This window comes from Ranitomeya imitator, chromosome 5 (assembly GCF_032444005.1).
Source record: "Ranitomeya imitator isolate aRanImi1 chromosome 5, aRanImi1.pri, whole genome shotgun sequence".
Lineage (NCBI taxonomy): Eukaryota > Metazoa > Chordata > Amphibia > Anura > Dendrobatidae > Ranitomeya > Ranitomeya imitator.
The window spans coordinates 30,815,523-30,836,316 of NC_091286.1; the positions used below are offsets into that span (position 1 = coordinate 30,815,523).

The window sequence follows — 20,794 nt, forward strand, 5'->3', positions numbered from 1 at the left end:
AATAATAACACATGGCTGTAGGCAATTTTAAATTGGTTCCAGGGGTACACGGACAGCAGTGGTGTGGTCAGTGGAGGCCTAGTGGAAGGAGTGACCGCAGACAGGCATCGAAGGCCTAAAATAATAACACATGGCTGTAGGCAATTTTAAATTGGTTCCAGGGGTACACGGGCAGCAGTGACCTGGTCAGTGTAGTAGTAGTTGAAAGAATGGACCGCAGACAGGCATCGAAGGCCTAAAATAAAAAAATTGGGCTGGCTGTAGGCAATTTTAAATTGGTTCCAGGGGTACACGGACAGCAGTGGTGTGGTCAGTGGAGGCCTAGTGGAAGGAGTGACCGCAGACAGGCATCGAAGGCCTAAAATAATAACACATGGCTGTAGGCAATTTTAAATTGGTTCCAGGGGTACACGGACAGCAGTGGTGTGGTCAGTGGAGGCCTAGTGGAAGGAGTGACCGCAGACAGGCTTCCAAGGCCTAACATAACAAACTTGGGCTGGCTGTAGGCACTTTTAAATTGGTTCCAGGGGTACACGGGCAGCAGTGGTCTGGTCAGTGGAAGTCTAGTGGAAGGAGTGACCGCAGACAGGCTTCCAAGGCCTAACATAACAAACTTGGGCTGGCTGTAGGCACTTTTAAATTGGTTCCAGGGGTACACGGGCAGCAGTGACCTGGTCAGTGTAGTAGTAGTTGAAAGAATGGACCGCAGACAGGCTTCGAAGGCCTAACATAACAAACTTGGGCTGGCTGTAGGCACTTTTAAATTGGTTCCAGGGGTACACGGGCAGCAGTGGTCTGGTCAGTGGAAGTCTAGTGGAAGGAGTGACCGCAGACAGGCTTCCAAGGCCTAACATAACAAACTTGGGCTGGCTGTAGGCACTTTTAAATTGGTTCCAGGGGTACACGGGCAGCAGTGGTCTGGTCAGTGGAAGTCTAGTGGAAGGAGTGACCGCAGACAGGCTTCGAAGGCCTAACATAACAAAATTGGGCTGGCTGTAGGCACTTTAAATTGGTTCCAGGGGTACATGGGCAGCAGTGTATGGTCAGTGGAAGTCTAGTGGAAGGAGTGACGGCAGACAGTCTTCGAAGGCCTAACATAACAAAATTGGGCTGACTGTAGGCACTTTTAAATTGGTTCCAGGGTAACACGGCCAGCAGTGCCCTGGTCAGTGTAGTAGTAGTTGAAAGAATGGACCGCAGACAGGCATCGAAGGCCTAAAATAAAAAAATTGGGCTGGCTGTAGGCAATTTTAAATTGGTTCCAGGGGTACACGGACAGCAGTGGTGTGCTCAGTGGAGGCCTAGTGGAAGGAGTGACCGCAGACAGGCATCGAAGGCCTAAAATAATAACACATGGCTGTAGGCAATTTTAAATTGGTTCCAGGGGTACACGGACAGCAGTGGTGTGGTCAGTGGAGGCCTAGTGGAAGGAGTGACCGCAGACAGGCTTCCAAGGCCTAACATAACAAACTTGGGCTGGCTGTAGGCACTTTTAAATTGGTTCCAGGGGTACACGGGCAGCAGTGGTCTGGTCAGTGGAAGTCTAGTGGAAGGAGTGACCGCAGACAGGCTTCCAAGGCCTAACATAACAAACTTGGGCTGGCTGTAGGCACTTTTAAATTGGTTCCAGGGGTACACGGGCAGCAGTGACCTGGTCAGTGTAGTAGTAGTTGAAAGAATGGACCGCAGACAGGCTTCGAAGGCCTAACATAACAAACTTGGGCTGGCTGTAGGCACTTTTAAATTGGTTCCAGGGGTACACGGGCAGCAGTGGTCTGGTCAGTGGAAGTCTAGTGGAAGGAGTGACCGCAGACAGGCTTCCAAGGCCTAACATAACAAACTTGGGCTGGCTGTAGGCACTTTTAAATTGGTTCCAGTGGTACACGGGCAGCAGTGGTCTGGTCAGTGGAAGTCTAGTGGAAGGAGTGACCGCAGACAGGCTTCGAAGGCCTAACATAACAAAATTGGGCTGGCTGTAGGCACTTTAAATTGGTTCCAGGGGTACATGGGCAGCAGTGTATGGTCAGTGGAAGTCTAGTGGAAGGAGTGACGGCAGACAGTCTTCGAAGGCCTAACATAACAAAATTGGGCTGACTGTAGGCACTTTTAAATTGGTTCCAGGGTAACACGGCCAGCAGTGCCCTGGTCAGTGTAGTAGTAGTTGAAAGAATGGACCGCAGACAGGCATCGAAGGCCTAAAATAAAAAAATTGGGCTGGCTGTAGGCAATTTTAAATTGGTTCCAGGGGTACACGGGCAGCAGTGGTGTGGTCAGTGGAGGCCTAGTGGAAGGAGTGACCGCAGACAGGCATCGAAGGCCTAAAATAATAACACATGGCTGTAGGCAATTTTAAATTGGTTCCAGGGGTACACGGACAGCAGTGGTGTGGTCAGTGGAGGCCTAGTGGAAGGAGTGACCGCAGACAGGCATCGAAGGCCTAAAATAATAACACATGGCTGTAGGCAATTTTAAATTGGTTCCAGGGGTACACGGGCAGCAGTGACCTGGTCAGTGTAGTAGTAGTTGAAAGAATGGACCGCAGACAGGCATCGAAGGCCTAAAATAAAAAAATTGGGCTGGCTGTAGGCAATTTTAAATTGGTTCCAGGGGTACACGGACAGCAGTGGTGTGGTCAGTGGAGGCCTAGTGGAAGGAGTGACCGCAGACAGGCATCGAAGGCCTAAAATAATAACACATGGCTGTAGGCAATTTTAAATTGGTTCCAGGGGTACACGGACAGCAGTGGTGTGGTCAGTGGAGGCCTAGTGGAAGGAGTGACCGCAGACAGGCTTCCAAGGCCTAACATAACAAACTTGGGCTGGCTGTAGGCACTTTTAAATTGGTTCCAGGGGTACACGGGCAGCAGTGGTCTGGTCAGTGGAAGTCTAGTGGAAGGAGTGACCGCAGACAGGCTTCCAAGGCCTAACATAACAAAATTGGGCTGGCTGTAGGCACTTTAAATTGGTTCCAGGGGTACATGGGCAGCAGTGTATGGTCAGTGGAAGTCTAGTGGAAGGAGTGACGGCAGACAGTCTTCGAAGGCCTAACATAACAAAATTGGGCTGACTGTAGGCACTTTTAAATTGGTTCCAGGGTAACACGGCCAGCAGTGGCCTGGTCAGTGTAGTAGTTGTAGAAAGAAGGGACCGCAGACAGGCTTCGAAGGCCTAACATAACAAAAATGTCAAAACAATGGTATTGTCAGTGCCAGGCATTGAAGGATGTCAGCGCCTAGACTACACATTGGTGAAGCTGTGAGAGATAATTTTGCTAGTGGTAGAGCACTGTTTGAGCTGGGGGGGGGAACTGTCTTGTGGCCGGCGTTACAGGCACAGGGCCCCTCATATTACAACGGTGTGTCTGACGTTGGGTGCGCACCACCACCGCCAGAGACACTTTATTGTACTATGAGGGACCCAGTGGCAGTGCCGTCGACCAAAAGCGGCCACACCCACCTCTTCAGACAAACAGCACTCTCAAGGGTCCAAGCGCAAAGTGGCGATAGCACGGCCCCGTGTGGGGAGTTTGGCCATTTCGTGAGGTGGAAACATGTCGTATGCTGGACAATCAGGTGAAGAAAATTACGAGATTGGAAAAGTCATTCAGAATAGTCCACAGGCAAGACCTTTTCATAGGAAAGCTAGGTGTCAGCCGGGCAGGGTGGGGCAAAAGATTTTGAAATCCAGTTGTGGTTCATTTTAATGAAGGTTAGATCATCTACATTTTGGGTAGCCAGACGAGTCCTTTTTTCTGTTAGTATTGAACCTGCAGCACTGAATACTCTTTCTGATAGGACACTAGCTGCCGGGCAAGCAAGCTCCTGCAATGCATATTCTGCCAATTCTGGCCAGGTGTCTAATTTGGATGCCCAGTAATCAAATGGGAATGACGGTTGAGGGAGAACGTCGATAAGGGATGAAAAATAGTTTGTAACCATACTGGACAAATGTTGTCTCCTGTCACTTTGAATTGATGCTGCAGTACCTGTCCTGTCTGCGGTCATAGAAAAATCACTCCACAACCTGGTCAGAAAACCCCTCTGGCCAACGCCACTTCTGATTTCTGCCCCTCTAACACCTCTGGTCTGCTGGCCCCTGGAGCTCGTGTGAGAACGATCACGGGCGCTGTGTGCAGGGAATGCCAGAAGCAAACGGTCAACAAGAGTTGATTGTTTTGTTGCTAATATTAGTTCCAAGTTCTCATGTGGCATAATATTTTGCAATTTGCCTTTATAGCGAGGATCAAGGAGGCAGGCCAACCAGTAATCGTCATCGTTCATCATTTTTGTAATGCGTGTGTCCCTTTTGAGGATACGCAAGGCATAATCCGCCATGTGGGCCAAAGTTCCCGTTGTCAAATCTGCGGTTGTGCTTGGTTGAGGGGCAGTTGCAGGCAAATCTACGTCACTTGTGTCCCTCAAAAAACCAGAACCCGGCCTTGCCACGCCACCAATTTCCCGTGCCCCCGGGAAAGCTTCCTCATTAAAAATATACTCATCCCCATCATCCTCCTCATCCTCCACCTCCTCTTCGCCCGGTACCTCGTCATGTACACTGCCCTGACCAGACAATCGCTGACTGTCATCAAGGCTTTCCTCTTCCTCTGGTGCAGACGCCTGATCCTTTATGTGCGTCAAACTTTGCATCAGCAGACGCATTAGGGGGATGCTCATGCTTATTATGGCGTTGTCTGCACTAACCAGCCGTGTGCATTCCTCAAAACACTGAAGGACTTGACACATGTCTTGAATCTTCGACCACTGCACACCTGACAACTCCATGTCTGCCATCCTACTGCCTGCCCGTGTATGTGTATCCTCCCACAAAAACATAACAGCCCGCCTCTGTTCGCACAGTCTCTGAAGCATGTGCAGTGTTGAGTTCCACCTTGTTGCAACGTCTATGATTAGGCGATGCTGGGGAAGGTTCAAAGAACGCTGATAGGTCTGCATACGGCTGGAGTGTACAGGCGAACGGCGGATATGTGCGCAAAGTCCACGCACTTTGAGGAGCAGGTCGGATAACCCCGGATAACTTTTCAGGAAGCACTGCACCACCAGGTTTAAGGTGTGAGCCAGGCAAGGAATGTGTTTCAGTTGGGAAAGGGAGATGGCAGCCATGAAATTCCTTCCGTTATCACTCACTACCTTGCCTGCCTCAAGATCTACAGTGCCCAGCCACGACTGCGTTTCTTGCTGCAAGAACTCGGACAGAACTTCCGCGGTGTGTCTATTGTCGCCCAAACACTTCATAGCCAATACAGCCTGCTGACGTATGCCAGTAGCTGCCCCATAATGGGAGACCTGGTGTGCAACAGTGGCAGGTGCGGATGGAGTGTTTGTGCGACTGCGGTCTGTGGACGAGCTCTTGCTTCTGCAGGAGGACGAGGAGGAGGAGGAGGAGGGGGTGCGAACGGCTACAGACAACTGTTTACTAGACCGTGGGCTAGGCAGAACTGTCCCAAACTTGCTGTCCCCTGTGGACCCTGAATCCACCACATTTACCCAGTGTGCCGTGATGGACACGTAACGTCCCTGGCCATGCCTACTGGTCCATGCATCTGTTGTCAGGTGCACCTTTGTGCTCACAGATTGCCTGAGTGCATGGACGATGCGCTCTTTAACATGCTGGTGGAGGGCTGGGATGGCTTTTCTGGAAAAAAAGTGTCGACTGGGTAGCTCGTAGCGTGGTACAGCGTAGTCCATCAGGTCTTTGAAAGCTTCGCTTTCAACTAACCGGTAGGGCATCATCTCTAACGAGATTAGTCTAGCTATGTGGGCGTTCAAACCCTGTGTACGCGGATGCGAGGCTAAGTATTTCCTTTTTCTAACCATAGTCTCATGTAGGGTGAGCTGGACTGGAGAGCTGGAGATCGTGGAACTAGCGGGGGTGCCGGTGGACATGGCAGACTGAGAGACGGTGGGAGATGGTATTGTTGCCGCCGGTGCCCTAGATGCAGTGTTTCCTACTACGAAACTGGTGATTCCCTGACCCTGACTGCTTTGGCCTGGCAAAGATACCTGCACAGATACAGCAGGTGGTGCGCTAAATGGTGGTCCTACACTGCCGGAAGGGATGTTGCGTTGATGACTAGCTTCATTGGCCGAGGGTGCAACAACCTTAAGGGACGTTTGGTAGTTAGTCCAAGCTTTCAAATGCATGGTGGTTAAATGTCTATGCATGCAACTAGTATTGAGACTTTTCAGATTCTGACCTCTGCTTAAGGAAGTAGAACATTTTTGACAGATGACTTTGCGCTGATCAATTGGATGTTGTTTAAAAAAATGCCAGACTGCACTCTTTCTAGCATCGGATACCTTTTCAGGCATTGCAGACTGAGCTTTAACCGGATGGCCACGCTGTCCTCCACCAGGTTTTGGCTTTGCCACGCGTTTTGGGCAAGATACGGGCCCGGCAGATGGAACCTGTGGCGATGTTGATGCCTGCTGCGGCCCCTCCTCCTCCTCTGCTTCAGAACTGCTGCCGCCTGCACCCTGTTCCCCCAATGGCTGCCAATCGGGGTCAAGAACTGGGTCATCTAATAACTCTTCTTGTACCTCCTGCGCAACTTCGTCTGTGTCACCGTGTCGTTCGGTGGTATAGCGTTCGTGATGGGGCAACATAGTCTCATCAGGGTCTGATTCTTGATCAGCACCCTGCGAGGGCAATGTTGTGGTCTGAGTCAAAGGACCAGCATAGTAGTCTGGCTGTGGCTGTGCGTCAGTGCACTCCATGTCAGATTCAATTTGTAATGGGCATGGACTGTTAACTGCTTCACTTTCTAAGCCAGGGACGGTATGTGTAAAGAGCTCCATGGAGTAACCCGTTGTGTCGCCTGCTGCATTCTTCTCTGTTGTTGTTTTTGCTGAAGAGGACAAGGAAGTGACTTGTCCCTGACCGTGAACATCCACTAACGACGCGCTGCTTTTACTTTTACCAGTTTCACGAGATGAGGCAAAAGAGCTAGAGGCTGAGTCAGCAAGATAAGCCAAAACTTGCTCTTGCTGCTCCGGCTTTAAAAGCGGTTTTCCTAATCCCAGAAAAGGGAGCGTTCGAGGCCTTGTGTAGCCGGACGACGAACCTGGCTCCACAGCTCCAGACTTAGGTGCAATATTTTTTCCCCCACGACCACCTGATGCTCCACCACTACCACTACCCTCATTACCAGCTGACAATGAACGCCCCCGGTCACGACCTCTTCCACTAGACTTCCTCATTGTTTTAAAAACGTAACCAAACTAACGTTATTTGTTGCAGTCACACAACTTACACGGTGAGCTATAACTTCAGTATGATTTAGCTACCCCTTTACAGGTTGGTGAGACCACAGCGAAAATCAGGCCCAATGTTACACACTCTTTTTTTGGTGGCTGCAAATTAGAGAGATGCCCCACACGCAGGACTGTCACTGAAGCACAAATGTTAATATTAATGTCACACTATTATTTTTTTTTTATTTTTATTTTTTTCAGGAACACTTTAGAAACCCCCCCAAAAAAAAAAAAAAGATTTTTGCAGGGAGAATTTAGAAAACAAATGTAACAAACTATATGCTTTCTATGGGCCACTGAGTGAGAGATGACGCACACAGGAATCAGGAGTGGCACACAAGCCCAGAGGCCAATATTTTTCTACCAATGATTGATGGAGTTATTTTCTCTGGTAGATTTTGGAACCCAAATCAAGGAAAAAAAATGTAGGCTTTCTATGGACCACAATTGGAGAGAGAGAGAGAGAGAGAGAGAGATGGCACACCCAGGAGTCAAGACTGGCACACAAGCAGAAAGGCCAATATTAATCTCCCACTGTTTTTTTTTTTTTTTTTCAGGGAGACTTTAGAAAAAAAAATAATAAAAAAAATGTGATTTTATCAGGAAGAATTTAGAAACCAAATAAAATAAAATGATTTTTTCTGGGAGAATTTATAAAACAAATAAAACCAAAAATAGGCGTTCTATGGCCCACTGACTGAGAGATGACGCACCCAGGAGTCAAGACTGGCACACAAGCAGAAAGGCCAATATTAATCTCCCACTGTTTTTTTTTTTTTTTTTCAGGGAGACTTTAGAAAAAAAAATAATAAAAAAAATGTGATTTTATCAGGAAGAATTTAGAAACCAAATAAAATAAAATGATTTTTTCAGGGAGAATTTAGAAAACAAATAAAACCAAAAATAGGCGTTCTATGGCCCACTGACTGAGAGAGAGAGAGAGAGAGATGGAACGCTTAGTACTGGCACACAAGCCCAAAGGGCAATATTAATCTCCCTTTTTTTTTCCAGGGAGAATTTCTAAAACCCAAAAAAAAAAAAAAATAGGCTTTCTATGGCCCACTATTTGTGAGAGAGATGGGACGCTCAGGACTGGCACAGATGGCACGCTCAGGACTGGCACAGAAGCCCAGAGGCCAATATTAATCTCCCTTTTTTTCTGGTAGAATTTATAAAACCAAAAAAAAATTTAAATAGGCTTTCTATGGCCCACTATTTGTGAGAGAGATGGCACGCTCAGGACTGGCACAGATGGCACGCTCACAACTGGCACACAAGCCCAGAGGCCAATATTAATCTCCCTTTTTTCAGGGAAAATTTATAAAACAAAAAAAAAAAATAAATAGGCTTTCTATGGCCCACTATTTGTGAGAGAGATGGCACGCTCAGGGCTGGCACAGATGGCACGCTCAGGACTGGCACACAAGGCCAGAGGCCAATATTAATCTCCCTTTTTTTCAGGGAGAATTTATAAAACCCCCAAAAAAAATAAAATAGGCTTTCTATGGCCCACTATTTGTGAGAGAGATGGGACGCTCAGGACTGGCACAGATGGCACGCTCAGGACTGGCACAGAAGCCCAGAGGCCAATATTAATCTCCCTTTTTTTCTGGGAGAATTTATAAAACCAAAAAAAAATTTAAATAGGCTTTCTATGGCCCACTATTTGTGAGAGAGATGGCACGCTCAGGACTGGCACAGATGGCACGCTCACAACTGGCACACAAGCCCAGAGGCCAATATTAATCTCCCTTTTTTCAGGGAAAATTTATAAAACAAAAAAAAAAATTAAATAGGCTTTCTATGGCCCACTATTTGTGAGAGAGATGGCACGCTCAGGGCTGGCACAGATGGCACGCTCAGGACTGGCACACAAGCCCAGAGGCCAATATTAATCTCCCTTTTTTCAGGGAAAATTTATAAAACAAAAAAAAAAATTAAATAGGCTTTCTATGGCCCACTATTTGTGAGAGAGATGGCACGCTCAGGGCTGGCACAGATGGCACGCTCAGGACTGGCACACAAGCCCAGAGGCCAATATTAATCTCCCTTTTTTTCAGGGAGAATTTATAAAACCAAAAAAAAAAATAAATAGGCTTTCTATGGCCCACTATTTGTGAGAGAGATGGCACGCTCAGGGCTGGCACAGATGGCACGCTCAGGACTGGCACACAAGCCCAGAGGCCAATATTAATCTCCCTTTTTTTCAGGGAGAATTTATAAAACCCCAAAAAAAATAAAATAGGCTTTCTATGGCCCACTATTTGTGAGAGAGATGGCACACTCAGGACTGGCACACAAGCCCAAAGGCCAATATTAATCTCCCACTGTATTTTTATCAGGGAGAATTTATACACCCCACAAAAAAAATACAGAAAAATGAAAAGGCTTTCTATGGCCCACTATGTGAGAGAGATGGCACACACAGGGATGGCACTCTAGCAGAAATGCCAAATTGCCAATCTTAATCTCCCACCAAAAAAAAAACAAAAAAAAAAACAGGGAATGTCCTACAATTACTATCTCCCTGCCTGCAGTAATCTCAGCCAGGTATGGCAGGCAGCAATAAGGAGTGGACTGATGCACAAATGAAATAAAAAGTGTGGACAAACAAAAAAGATAGCTGTGCAGAAAGGAAGGAACAAGAGGATTTGTGCTTTGAAAAAAGCAGTTGGTTTGCACAGCGGCGTACACACAGCAATGCAGCTATCAGGGAGCCTTCTAGGGCAGCCCAATGAGCTACAGCGCTGAGGGGAAAAAAAAAAAAAAAAAAACTTCCACTGTCCCTGCACACCGAGGGTGGTGTTGGACAGTGCAAATCGCTGCAGCACAAGCGGTTTTGTGGTTAATGGACCCTGCCTAACGCTATCCCTGCTTCTGACGAAGCGGCAGCAACCTCTCCCTAAGCTCAGATCAGCAGCAGTAAGATGGCGGTCGGCGGGAACGCCTCTTTATAGCCCCTGTGACGTCGCAGACAGCAAGCCAATCACTGCAATGCCCTTCTCTAAGATGGTGGGGACCAGGACCTATGTCATCACGCTGCCCACACTCTGCGTTTACCTTCATTGGCTGAGAAATGGCGCTTTTCGCGTCATTGAAACGCGACTTTGGCGCGAAAGTCGCATACCGCATGGCCGACCCCGCACAGGGGTCGGATCGGGTTTCATGAAACCCCGACTTAGCCAAAAGTCGGCGACTTTTGAAAATGTTCGACCCGTTTCGCTCAACCCTAGTGACTGCCATTAAATAGGCCATAAATATTCCAAATTAAAACAGAAACCGTACAACTTTACATGTGCTGACATACTTGATTTGTGCAACAAGGGGAAGTGAAGCAAAAGCGATTATCATAATTCATCTTCCAAGGTAGAAATTAAGAGAAAACTCCATTAATGAACTGATGCATTTAATTGTGCAAAAACCTGGTTGGAATATATCTTGTGATACGTCTTACATATCACTGATCTGTATCGGGTGTGTAAATTATTGCTAAAATTAAAGTATACTAAGTCTCATACTTGAGTTTTTTAGATCCACCAGATGAACAAAATCTGGCAAGGACCTCTTAGCAGAGAAAGGCAAATGTGAACATGTGCAAGCAATATATACATACCAAAGAGCGCACCATAGGAAGTTATTCTGAGGGTCCACCCTTATACAGAACACAAACATGTCCACTAGTAGTTGAATTGTTATGGTCGTACACATAGGACATATCTTCGGTAAGGTCTCATAGCCTATTTTTGACTTTCTCCATAAGAAACAAACCCCAGAAGCAAGCGATTAGTTCTATAGTCACCTCCAAAATAGGTTATTTTCTCCTTGACTTTTTCACGTCCTTTTAGATTAAGGTCCTGTTATTTTCTCAGACGCTTATCTCACCGAATAATCCTTTGGTACTCTCATGGGTCAGTCCAACCTGAGTATATTGGTCATCAAGACAAGGCACAACTTTCAATTATTAAGCTAACTCAGTTGGCATCTCAAATATATCAGTTCCTCTATTTTTCACTCTGTATTGTTGATATTCCCAGTCCCCTTCGAATTGGGAGTGAAAGCTTCCTTTGACGACCGATAATGATAGATGAGATGGATAGTTTTGAGGAACAGCCATATTCTAGGTAGGATACACCTTAAATATTCTAGGTAGGATACACCTTAAATATTGTGTTTACTCAACAATGGCATGTGTAATTTTACCTACACAATCAGTAAGTAATCTAGTGAGAAGGTAAAACGTAAAAGTAAAAAAAAATCATAATTACAAAAAATAAAGTTCCGATAAATATGGCTACAAGTGACTAAAGACAAGAAAAATAAAATTGATAACATTTTAGTATAATAACATATACAACTATATACAGTATATATATATATATATATACATATATATATATATATATATATATATATATATATATATATATATATATATTTTACAACATATCTAATCAATGTAAAATATAAATGCAGACTGTTCATAAAAAATAACATCCAAGTCACATTTTTTAATGTATTCCACTCAAATAATTTAAGATTTTAGAGAAATCCCTCAGGAATGAAGCTGTGCTGATAGTAGAGGCAGCAATTCTCTGGATACACAGATCTCACGTCCAGCATGTATTACTGAGAGAGACAAAGGAGAAAAGCCTGAAACTAAAAGCAGATTGAAAACTACATATCGGTGGAATAAAAATGAATGAAGAGAATAACATTGCAGACTGATACCTAGTGCATTTTTTAAGTCACCACTAACTAGAAAAATATATTTGTCAAGACTTATTAGTAGAAGCAATATCACAAATCCTTAACTTATTTATTTTTGATAATTATATTGTAAATAACTGATTTGTGTCGTTTGAATAGCACCAACATATTATGTAGCGCAGTACAATAAGTACAATTGCCCTAGTAGGTCTCATAATATAATTTCCTATGTATCCAAACCGCAAAGTGTTAATGCAAACTTAATTTAAAGTCAGATAAGCAATGTATATTTTTTTTGCATTTTTTAGCATCCAGTTTACTTTAATTTTCAAGCATTTCTTTTACTTTTTTGTTATTTTATTTATCTTTTATTTTTTCAAGTGTTTCTTTTTTATCTTTGTGTGGTTTTAATATTTTTCTTTTTATCATTCATTCATTTGTTTTGTTTTTGTTTAAATTTTGTTCTTTTCTTTTACCCTTTAATTAATTTGGTTTGTCATTTTGACAGCTTTCTTTCTAACGTTTTTTCTTTTTTTAAGCTTTTTTTCATTCTTATACTTATCAATCATCCGTTTTATAATTTTATTCTGTTCTTCTTCTTTTCTTTTACTATTTATATTATTGTTATTTTGCCATCTTTTTTTGTTATTCTTGTACTTTTCTGTTTTATCATTTTCTTTTTACCTTTTTGCTTTACCCTTTCTTTAATTTTCCGTCCTTCCTTTCTTTGTCACCTTTTTCTTTATTACTTTTTTCTCTCTTTCCTTTTTCTTTCTTTTGCTTTTTGTTATATTCCTTTCTTTCATGTATATTTTTTTTTCCGTTGTTTAGTTCACAACTACATTCTATTTTTCTTTTTTATTTCTTTTCACTCAAGAAGGCAAAGTATCTGAGCATTAGAGTTATTAATTTCTTTTTCTATTTTTTTTATATTGTGTACATGAAAAAACAATTGCCTTCCAAACTGTGATCCTTTGCAGCCTACATAAACACAGGCTCCCTAGGAACTTAAACCTCATAACTCCTTATAAGAGAGAACCTGACAAGCTACTCAGAGCTGTAGGGCCTTCTTTTCCCTAATAAATTCCTTAGCCGGACTCACTTGTTAGTCAAGCGTTGTGCACGCTAACTACCGAATAGGCTCAGTGTCCTGGGCATAAATTATATCAGTGTGCCACTGTCTCCCAGCGGCGCCCCACCACCCCACCCTCCAGTTATGGATTACTTTGTTCTCGACTTGACAGGAACATAATTAGAACTGTTGATGAAATCTACCAAATTGTCCCTCCGTGGCCTCAATGGTCAGGAAATTTGGCTGCGTCGTATTTGTCACCGTTGTAAAGGCCCTAAACACTTCATATTAACCATGTTATTAATGCCTTCTGTAATCTGTCCATGAATTGAGAACACTCGAAACGTTCCTCCCGTTCGCGGCACCCTACCATGAATCAAACTTGGAGGCAGTTAAAAAAAAAATCATTTGGTTAAAAAATATTAATGAATTTATTTTTTTATTTAAATTTTAAAATTTTTTTTTTCACACTATTTTTTTTTTTCACTAAGGCTTTTTAGTTTCAGCTGTTTCCTCGTTTAATTGACTATGACTCACCGATATTTTAATTTGTTTAAGCCGTAATGAATACATGCTATTAAAGTGCTGCCACTGTCCGCTTACATATGCTAATGCTGTTTAGGAAGTTGACGATCCTGTCCTGCAATATCGCCTGCCAAGCAGCAATGTCTCTTTGCCATAATAATTACTAGTTTAATAAGCCTGGAAGCATTTTAGGGCAGATCTTGCAAGCGTTAAATGTATCTTCGAGAGCTACGTTATTTCTCTGACACCGGCGCTCCGGTATTGTTGTAGTGTGGCAAAATGCAGATGGAGGTCATGTCAAAGTCTGTCAAAAAACTGTTATCTCGGCTTTTCTATAGACCGGTATTAGTGTTTATTATTGTATTGGTAATCTTAAAGGAAATGTCCAATTTAATTTTTTCTTATAGGTTTCAGAAAGACAAAAAAAACCTTTAATGTAAAGTTCACCGCTCCTTTTCTGTTTCCTGCGTCCATAGCCGGTGTTAAATTCTTGGTTCAGTTCAACATTCCAGAAACCGCCCTCAGCCAATCGCTGACTAAGGTGGAGTCAGCACTGTGCCCAGTGATTGGCTAAAGTAGTCATTTGTCAAGAGTAACCAGGAAGTAGAGACTGGTGGGGCACCTGGGAATGACCGGGAAAGGAGCAGCAAGGAATTGGGTAGATCTCCTTTTGGTTTGGTTTGTCATTTTGACCCTTTGAAAAAAAAAATAAAAGTGGACGACCCCAATTACGTGACTTTTGAATCCATAAATGTTTGAATTGTTGACTATCTTGGACTTCCTGTTAATAATCCAACTGAACATAGCCGATCGTATATTATTGATCTGTAAAAGCCAGATTTTTTTTCCACTTTTTGGGGTCATTTGACTTTCCTTTACTTGACTATCAGGCTCTAAATGATGAATATATTTAAGAAAAAAATACTCATACACCATTAATAAAAGGAAAGATCAACACAAATTTCAAAAATGATGTAAAGAGAAGAAAAATAAGTAGCATTCACCGTTAACGTATCATCATGTCCTTTATTATTACATGAGAATACAGTATAAAGACACACATACTGGGCTACGGAAGATGAGGAAAAGACGTGTACTCCAGCTCCTAAAATCTTGAAATTCTTTATTGGTGCATATAAATATAGCATGATAAAAGTCCTTGCCAAAAGGTGGATGCAGTCATGAGGATAGACAACGCGTTTCGATCTATGCGATCTTAGTCACGCGCCTTTTCCTCCTCTTCCATTGCTGCACGTCTTGGTCGAGACTATTTCTCCGTGCTCCTTCGGTCTGTCGGTGAGCTGGCTGTGGCTTATAGCCTTATTTTTCTATATATGTATATACTGGGCTACAGCTGTTTCGCCATCTAGTTATGCATCACCTGGCCCTCAACACAAAGTTCAAGGCGAAGAGTGATTGTTAACTGTTTTCAACGAATCGTGTTGAGATGTGTCCACCTTTACCTTTACTCAAACTTTGTTCTAGGATTTCAGGGACAAATTCAATACATTATCATGACATCCTAGCAAATACCCTCAACAGGTTGCAACTCACATCACAACCACTGGGTGGGCACACAAAAAAAATATACAGCATAAACATCTCCTAACAGAGCATCGCTAAATCATGCTTTTTTCACATTTGTTCATCTCAGATCATTATGATGTTCTCATTCTTAAAAGACAAGACCAGTCATGAACGAAAGAAAGAGTAATTGACACCCCAGTCCAGAGCCTCTCACCTAGCCAAATTAGTTCTCATGCTTCGCACTGACGAGGGCCAACAGCCCAAAACACCGTGTCTGCGAATTGAGATACTGATTTGGCTTTTATCCTAAGTCATATTGCACGACTCGTTAAAGGGTTGATTGTGACTTGTAGGATCGCTACTTCCAACAGGTGGCGCTATAGAGTTTAAGTCCTCTTTTTCTCAGAAGAGGCAATTTGCATATTTAATTGACACAAAGGCAGTTAACGTCTTGCAAGCCAGAAGTTCTACCTTGCACTAACGGCTGACAAGTGTTATCTATTACTGAAGCAATTATCAGTAAATAGACATGACTCATTTTGATATGGTCTCATGTGAATAGGGGCCTACCAAGTGTCTCCCGATGGCAGATATTGGAGATAAGGAAAATCAGGTATGTTGGATTTCAAAATGCCTTCCAAACAAGATAAGCTGAAACCAGAGGCCAAACAAGAGTATATGTAAGGACGATTTCAGTGTCCATTACAGTCTGCATTACCTATTTATCTAAAATGAACCGAGAGATGCCTCACATGTATATTTTACACATTGACAAGTGAATAATTATCAAAATGGAGGGGCTGTGGAGGTATAAATTGCACATGGGTCTATGTGTCAGATACAATCAGGATTTTTGGTAGACTTTGAAGATACCTGGGCTGCAATGGGTCATTAAAGCTGGGGCTACATGACAACTTTGACAGTGACACAGGTCATGGCACCAAAGATTAGTCTATGCCACTGTTACATCGCAGCATGATGAGGGTGAATGTGGTTGCATTGCCACTCACAAGGTGCTGCAAGTCATAAAAAAATCCGACTGGTTCCAACTTTTTTCCCTTGCTGGGTACTTTTTGAGTTATGATGAGATACCATTCACTTGCATTACGCTGTGATGTAACATAGAGCGATATATGGCTGTGTGACCTGAGTCTCCGCCAAAGTTGTCATGTAACCCTAGCCTTAACGAGGTTGGCCAGTGAAAACAAGTTATCACTGGTGATGAGCGAACGTGCTTGGATAACGTCTTATCCGACTTTTCCCGACATGCGCGGGTGTTATCCGAGTATCTCGGGCGTGCTCATACAATATGTTCAAGTTCTCGCAGCTGCATGATTTGAGACTCTTTGACAGCCTCACTAAATGTGGAGATTCCCTAACAGGCAGTCCCTGCATGTGTTGTATCGGTCTAACAGCCACAAATCATGCAGCTGTGAGGAATTGAACATAATATACGAGCATGCCCAAGATACTCGGATAGCACCCGAGCATGTTTGGATAAGACGGATAAGACGCTATCCGAGCATGTTCATTCATCACTAGTTATCATCTATCTGCAGAAAAGATGATACCTTACAGATCGGTGGAGGTCCAACAGCTGGAACCAACATTTATCAGCAGATTTTTGATTTTTTTTATCACCAACTGGACAGTATTAGTTCTGTTACAAAATTGAGCTGCATCTCGGATTCCCGACTTCAGATAATTAATTCTCCATGAGGCTAGCATTAAAATCGGAGCTCAGTGCTCAGCAGTCCCATAGAGAATGAATGGACCGATGGTTAGGTGTGTGCTGTACAGCTCTATTCTACCTGGGAGAAAAGTTCCCCGTTCTCCCGATGGGTGCGAATCCCAATGGTCGGACCCCCATGGATCAGCAAAGATAGATGATAGCTTGTTATCACAGGATATTTCCTTAAATGTGGTGGTCAAGAGAACCGGAGAAAGACCCAGGGCATGTTCTCCTGGTGTTGACCCATGTGTACCAGATGGTAGGTGGAGACTTTGTACTGGAGCTAGAAGCTTTGAGTTCTACCTATGGATCTCAATCCTGCTGTACTCACTGTAAGGGCTTGGGCAGATGACCATATAAATCGGGCCAGTGCTCTCCGTGGTTTTGATGTATCGCACTCGTCCCCATGTTATTCTATTGGGCTGTGTCCACCGATCCAATTTTTTCTTTGGACTGAGTGGTCAGAGAAAAAAAATCACAGCATTCACGATTTACCTCTGAGAACCGGATGGCATGCGCCCATTCATGTCCGTGGGTCCGATTTTCCTGAATTGACAAAACTGAGGTGGCGGAGATATTTTTCTTTCTCGCCATCTTTGAGAAAATCGGATCCCACTCTGTTCACAGTGTGATTAGTTTATTCGGACTAATGGCGAGAAAACTGTCATCTGCGCCAGACCTAACAAATATTGCACTTTGCAGGTAAATGAAAACAGAGACTGCCGAAGCAATAGCAACCTGCGCCCAGTGGGCACTAATGAGTTAAATTCTGGGAGCAGTCAGACCTCATATGCATCGTTGAGGAAAAAAAAAATAAAAAAGGCCTAAAGAATTGCATATGGATTAGAGGGATGAATATTCTATTATTTCAGTCTGTTCGGCTGATCTTCTTATTGTGACTTTGTGCTTCAGAAATCTGCCAGGAATCTGCCTGTGTCTCTCTTGCCAGTCATTTTAAATGTGTATCAAGCACTTGATAGTGTATGATTTGCGTGCTGTTGCATTCCCATCCTTTAAATTTTCCACCATTTTAATACTTTTTTTTCCGACTCTTTTAATATTTCAGGATGATGAATATATACAGCATCATTAAAGGTAAATAAAAAATGCATGAAATTAAAAAAAAGGATATGAAATGTTTCTTCACAGTAATCCCCAGGTCCAGTCGAAATGAAATGTCTTTGCTCTGCCAGGTAATCCAAAACATGATTAGAGACCTTGTCGTTTCCGCATTGCCCACGTAATATTTGTATCGTATAAGCTATTTATGTAGGGCGAGCTCCGGACTTTCTATTAGCCGTGCATTGAATCGACTTTGCATTTGCGAAAAATAGGCCTTTGCTCCTAATCTCTCTGATTTTTTTTTTATCCTTTCCTTGGCCATGTGCTCGTAATTTTCTCCACTATGCAATCATGTATCTGTGCGCAGAGAGGATTTGTGATCCCGCACTCCACATATGACAAACTAATAATACTTCCAGCCACAAGTTTTCTGAACCTTTCACCTTTGACCCCGCCGTCGTAAACTTTGTGGGTTCAGCAGGTAGATGTCTTGACTTAAAGGAAAGGATGTTTACCGCTCCATTACATCTAACTTGAGAACCTTTACTGCCATGATTGGAGCGACCCTCCAAGAAGTCATCCATTGATCCCCAGCCGGCTGCCATCTCCATGGATTCTGAGGGTCGGTGAAGGGAACCTTCTTTTCAGCTCTCCACCCCGTCTTCTATTACCTAGTCCCCAAGCGGTTATGTAGGGCATGACCCAGATTGTTGATCATAATTACAAGAATGTACCCAACCGAGGCACGTGGGGCCACACCACAAGACCCAGTTCCAGGAAAAGACCAAAAAGGAGTGATCGGGGGACGTGGAAGAAGGACAGGTATGGGATGGACCAAGGACAGATAAGTATAATTTATTGGGTCTTTTTTATCCCCCTTCCCAGTAGAGTTGATTCTTACCAAGTGCAAAACAAATGTCCTTGCCCAAATAGAGCGAATCATCATGAATTAATTTCATAAGATCCGGTGTACATGCTATAGGACAGTTGGAAAGAGGATGCCCAACCAAGGTTGGTCCCATCCCATCTCGTAGCAAAAGTGTAGGGAGTACTGATTCTCCACGTGGACCCCACATGTTGACTTGGAGAGATTTGCATGATAGGCAATGCTGTGTGGGAAAAGATTAGGCAAACAGACTTTGCTCCATGAAGAAGAAACCTGACTTTTATTAAAAAATTGTAATCCAGCACCAGTTGAAAAAAATACAAAAATTGCTTTACTTCCATCACTTTTTTTATAATCACGGTATAAAGGAACTAGAGACACATACTGCATGTGTTACCATACTTTATTCAATGGGTGCTGAATTGCAACACTTTTGCCCATTTTCTATGGTGGAGAGCGACCTGGAGAATTCCGAGCAGCGTTGGATGGTTAATATTTTGGATTTCTCTATGTGGCGCTGAGCTGAAGCTTCACTTTACAATGGCTTTTTCGTGGCAACCATTGGAAGTAGCAATGGAGATCCCCCTTTCTTTCTTTTTGAGGAAAGTTAATTTGTCATGGATGGCAAAGACAAAGAGAATTTGGATTTGTAGCAAACACGATAAAGTATTGGTCCATGGTTTGTGGAAATGGTGTGAACACTGAAACACCAGATTTTACTGTTATTGGTGGCTAAACCCTTTTGGGGGGTACATTTTGACCATTGCCAGGGGACACCCTTAAGTCTGCATAGTACCAAACCTAAAAAAAATAAATATGAGCAGGGTTGTAACTAGATTTCACAGGACCATATTGCAAGCTCAGGAATAGACTGTTCCTCCGATCAGTGCGAGACCTTGTGGGCAGACTCCCAAAGATTAGCAAGAATACATGATAGCTAATTTTACCCAGACATCTTCTTGAATATGGTGATCAAGATACCTGGAACATTAGATAAAAGACCCCCTTAGACCCAAAAAGATGAACTCCAGAAAAGGAAATAACTATATAATGACAACTTCTACTCTACCAGGGTTTCGGGACCTTAAAAAGAGAGTGTCCTGATCGGACGCCCATCTATTTGCCAGAGTAAAGAGCAGCTAATAAAGAGTTGGCTGAACTCTTATGAACTACTCTTAGCTATACACGTAAGACCAACTATGAAAGCCAACTATATTTACCGTATATTGCATTTCTTAAAGGGGTTATCCCAAGAGTAACAATGTTATTACCTATTCAAAGAATAGGTTACAAATGTACGATGGGTGGGCCCCCCACTGATCACATGATTGGGGGTCTTGTGTCCTCCGTGTGAATCTATTCACCATCTATGGCTACCGGTCACATACGTGATCACGCTCCCATAAGCCCATAGATGTCAATGGAGCAGAGGTAACCCTTGCACACCACTTATTACAGAGTTACAGTAAAAAATCCTCATCTATGAAGATGGTGAAACCTACTTTTCTCTACATGTTTTTTATTCCCCCTTTGTCGTAGTTATGAAAACCACAATAAGACCAGGGGCGTAACTATAGTGGGTGCATTAGTTGTAAGTGCAACCTGGCCCTGGCTCAAAAGGTCTCTTATGCGAAGGCCAATACTATTAGGGACTGGTGATGGTTGGGAGTTCCTATTGGAGAATTTGCATTTGGGACCACAAGGTTCAAGTCAAGCCATTTAATAAGGAAAACAAATAGATTCAGAAGTGTTTCTAATTGCAAACATTATTTTCACACTGCCTAAAGGGGAAATCTGAGTCAATGTAGTTGTCTTTTCTGCTCACAATTCGCATCTCTTGGCCAGAATGGAGAGTGGACACACAGGGCATTTCTCTCTCTCTGGAGTACATGTTGGCATTACACTGCCAACCCACTGATTTCAATGGATGCTATCTAATACTTGCAGAAGTGTCCAGTTTTAGCAAGTTATGTCCTACCCACAGGACGGACGATAACTGGCAGGTCAATGGAT

General features: G+C 43.4%; 1 protein-coding gene across 1 annotated transcript in view; it reads left to right on the plus strand.

Annotated features, from left to right (window-relative positions):
• ESRRG (estrogen related receptor gamma) overlaps nt 1-20,794 on the plus strand; it is a 980,003-nt gene that overhangs the window by 426,111 nt on the left and 533,098 nt on the right. Inside the window, exon 3 of the mRNA XM_069768495.1 lies at nt 17,900-17,928. The gene's annotated coding sequence lies outside the window, so the exon portion shown is untranslated. The remainder of the gene's footprint in view (nt 1-17,899; nt 17,929-20,794) is intronic.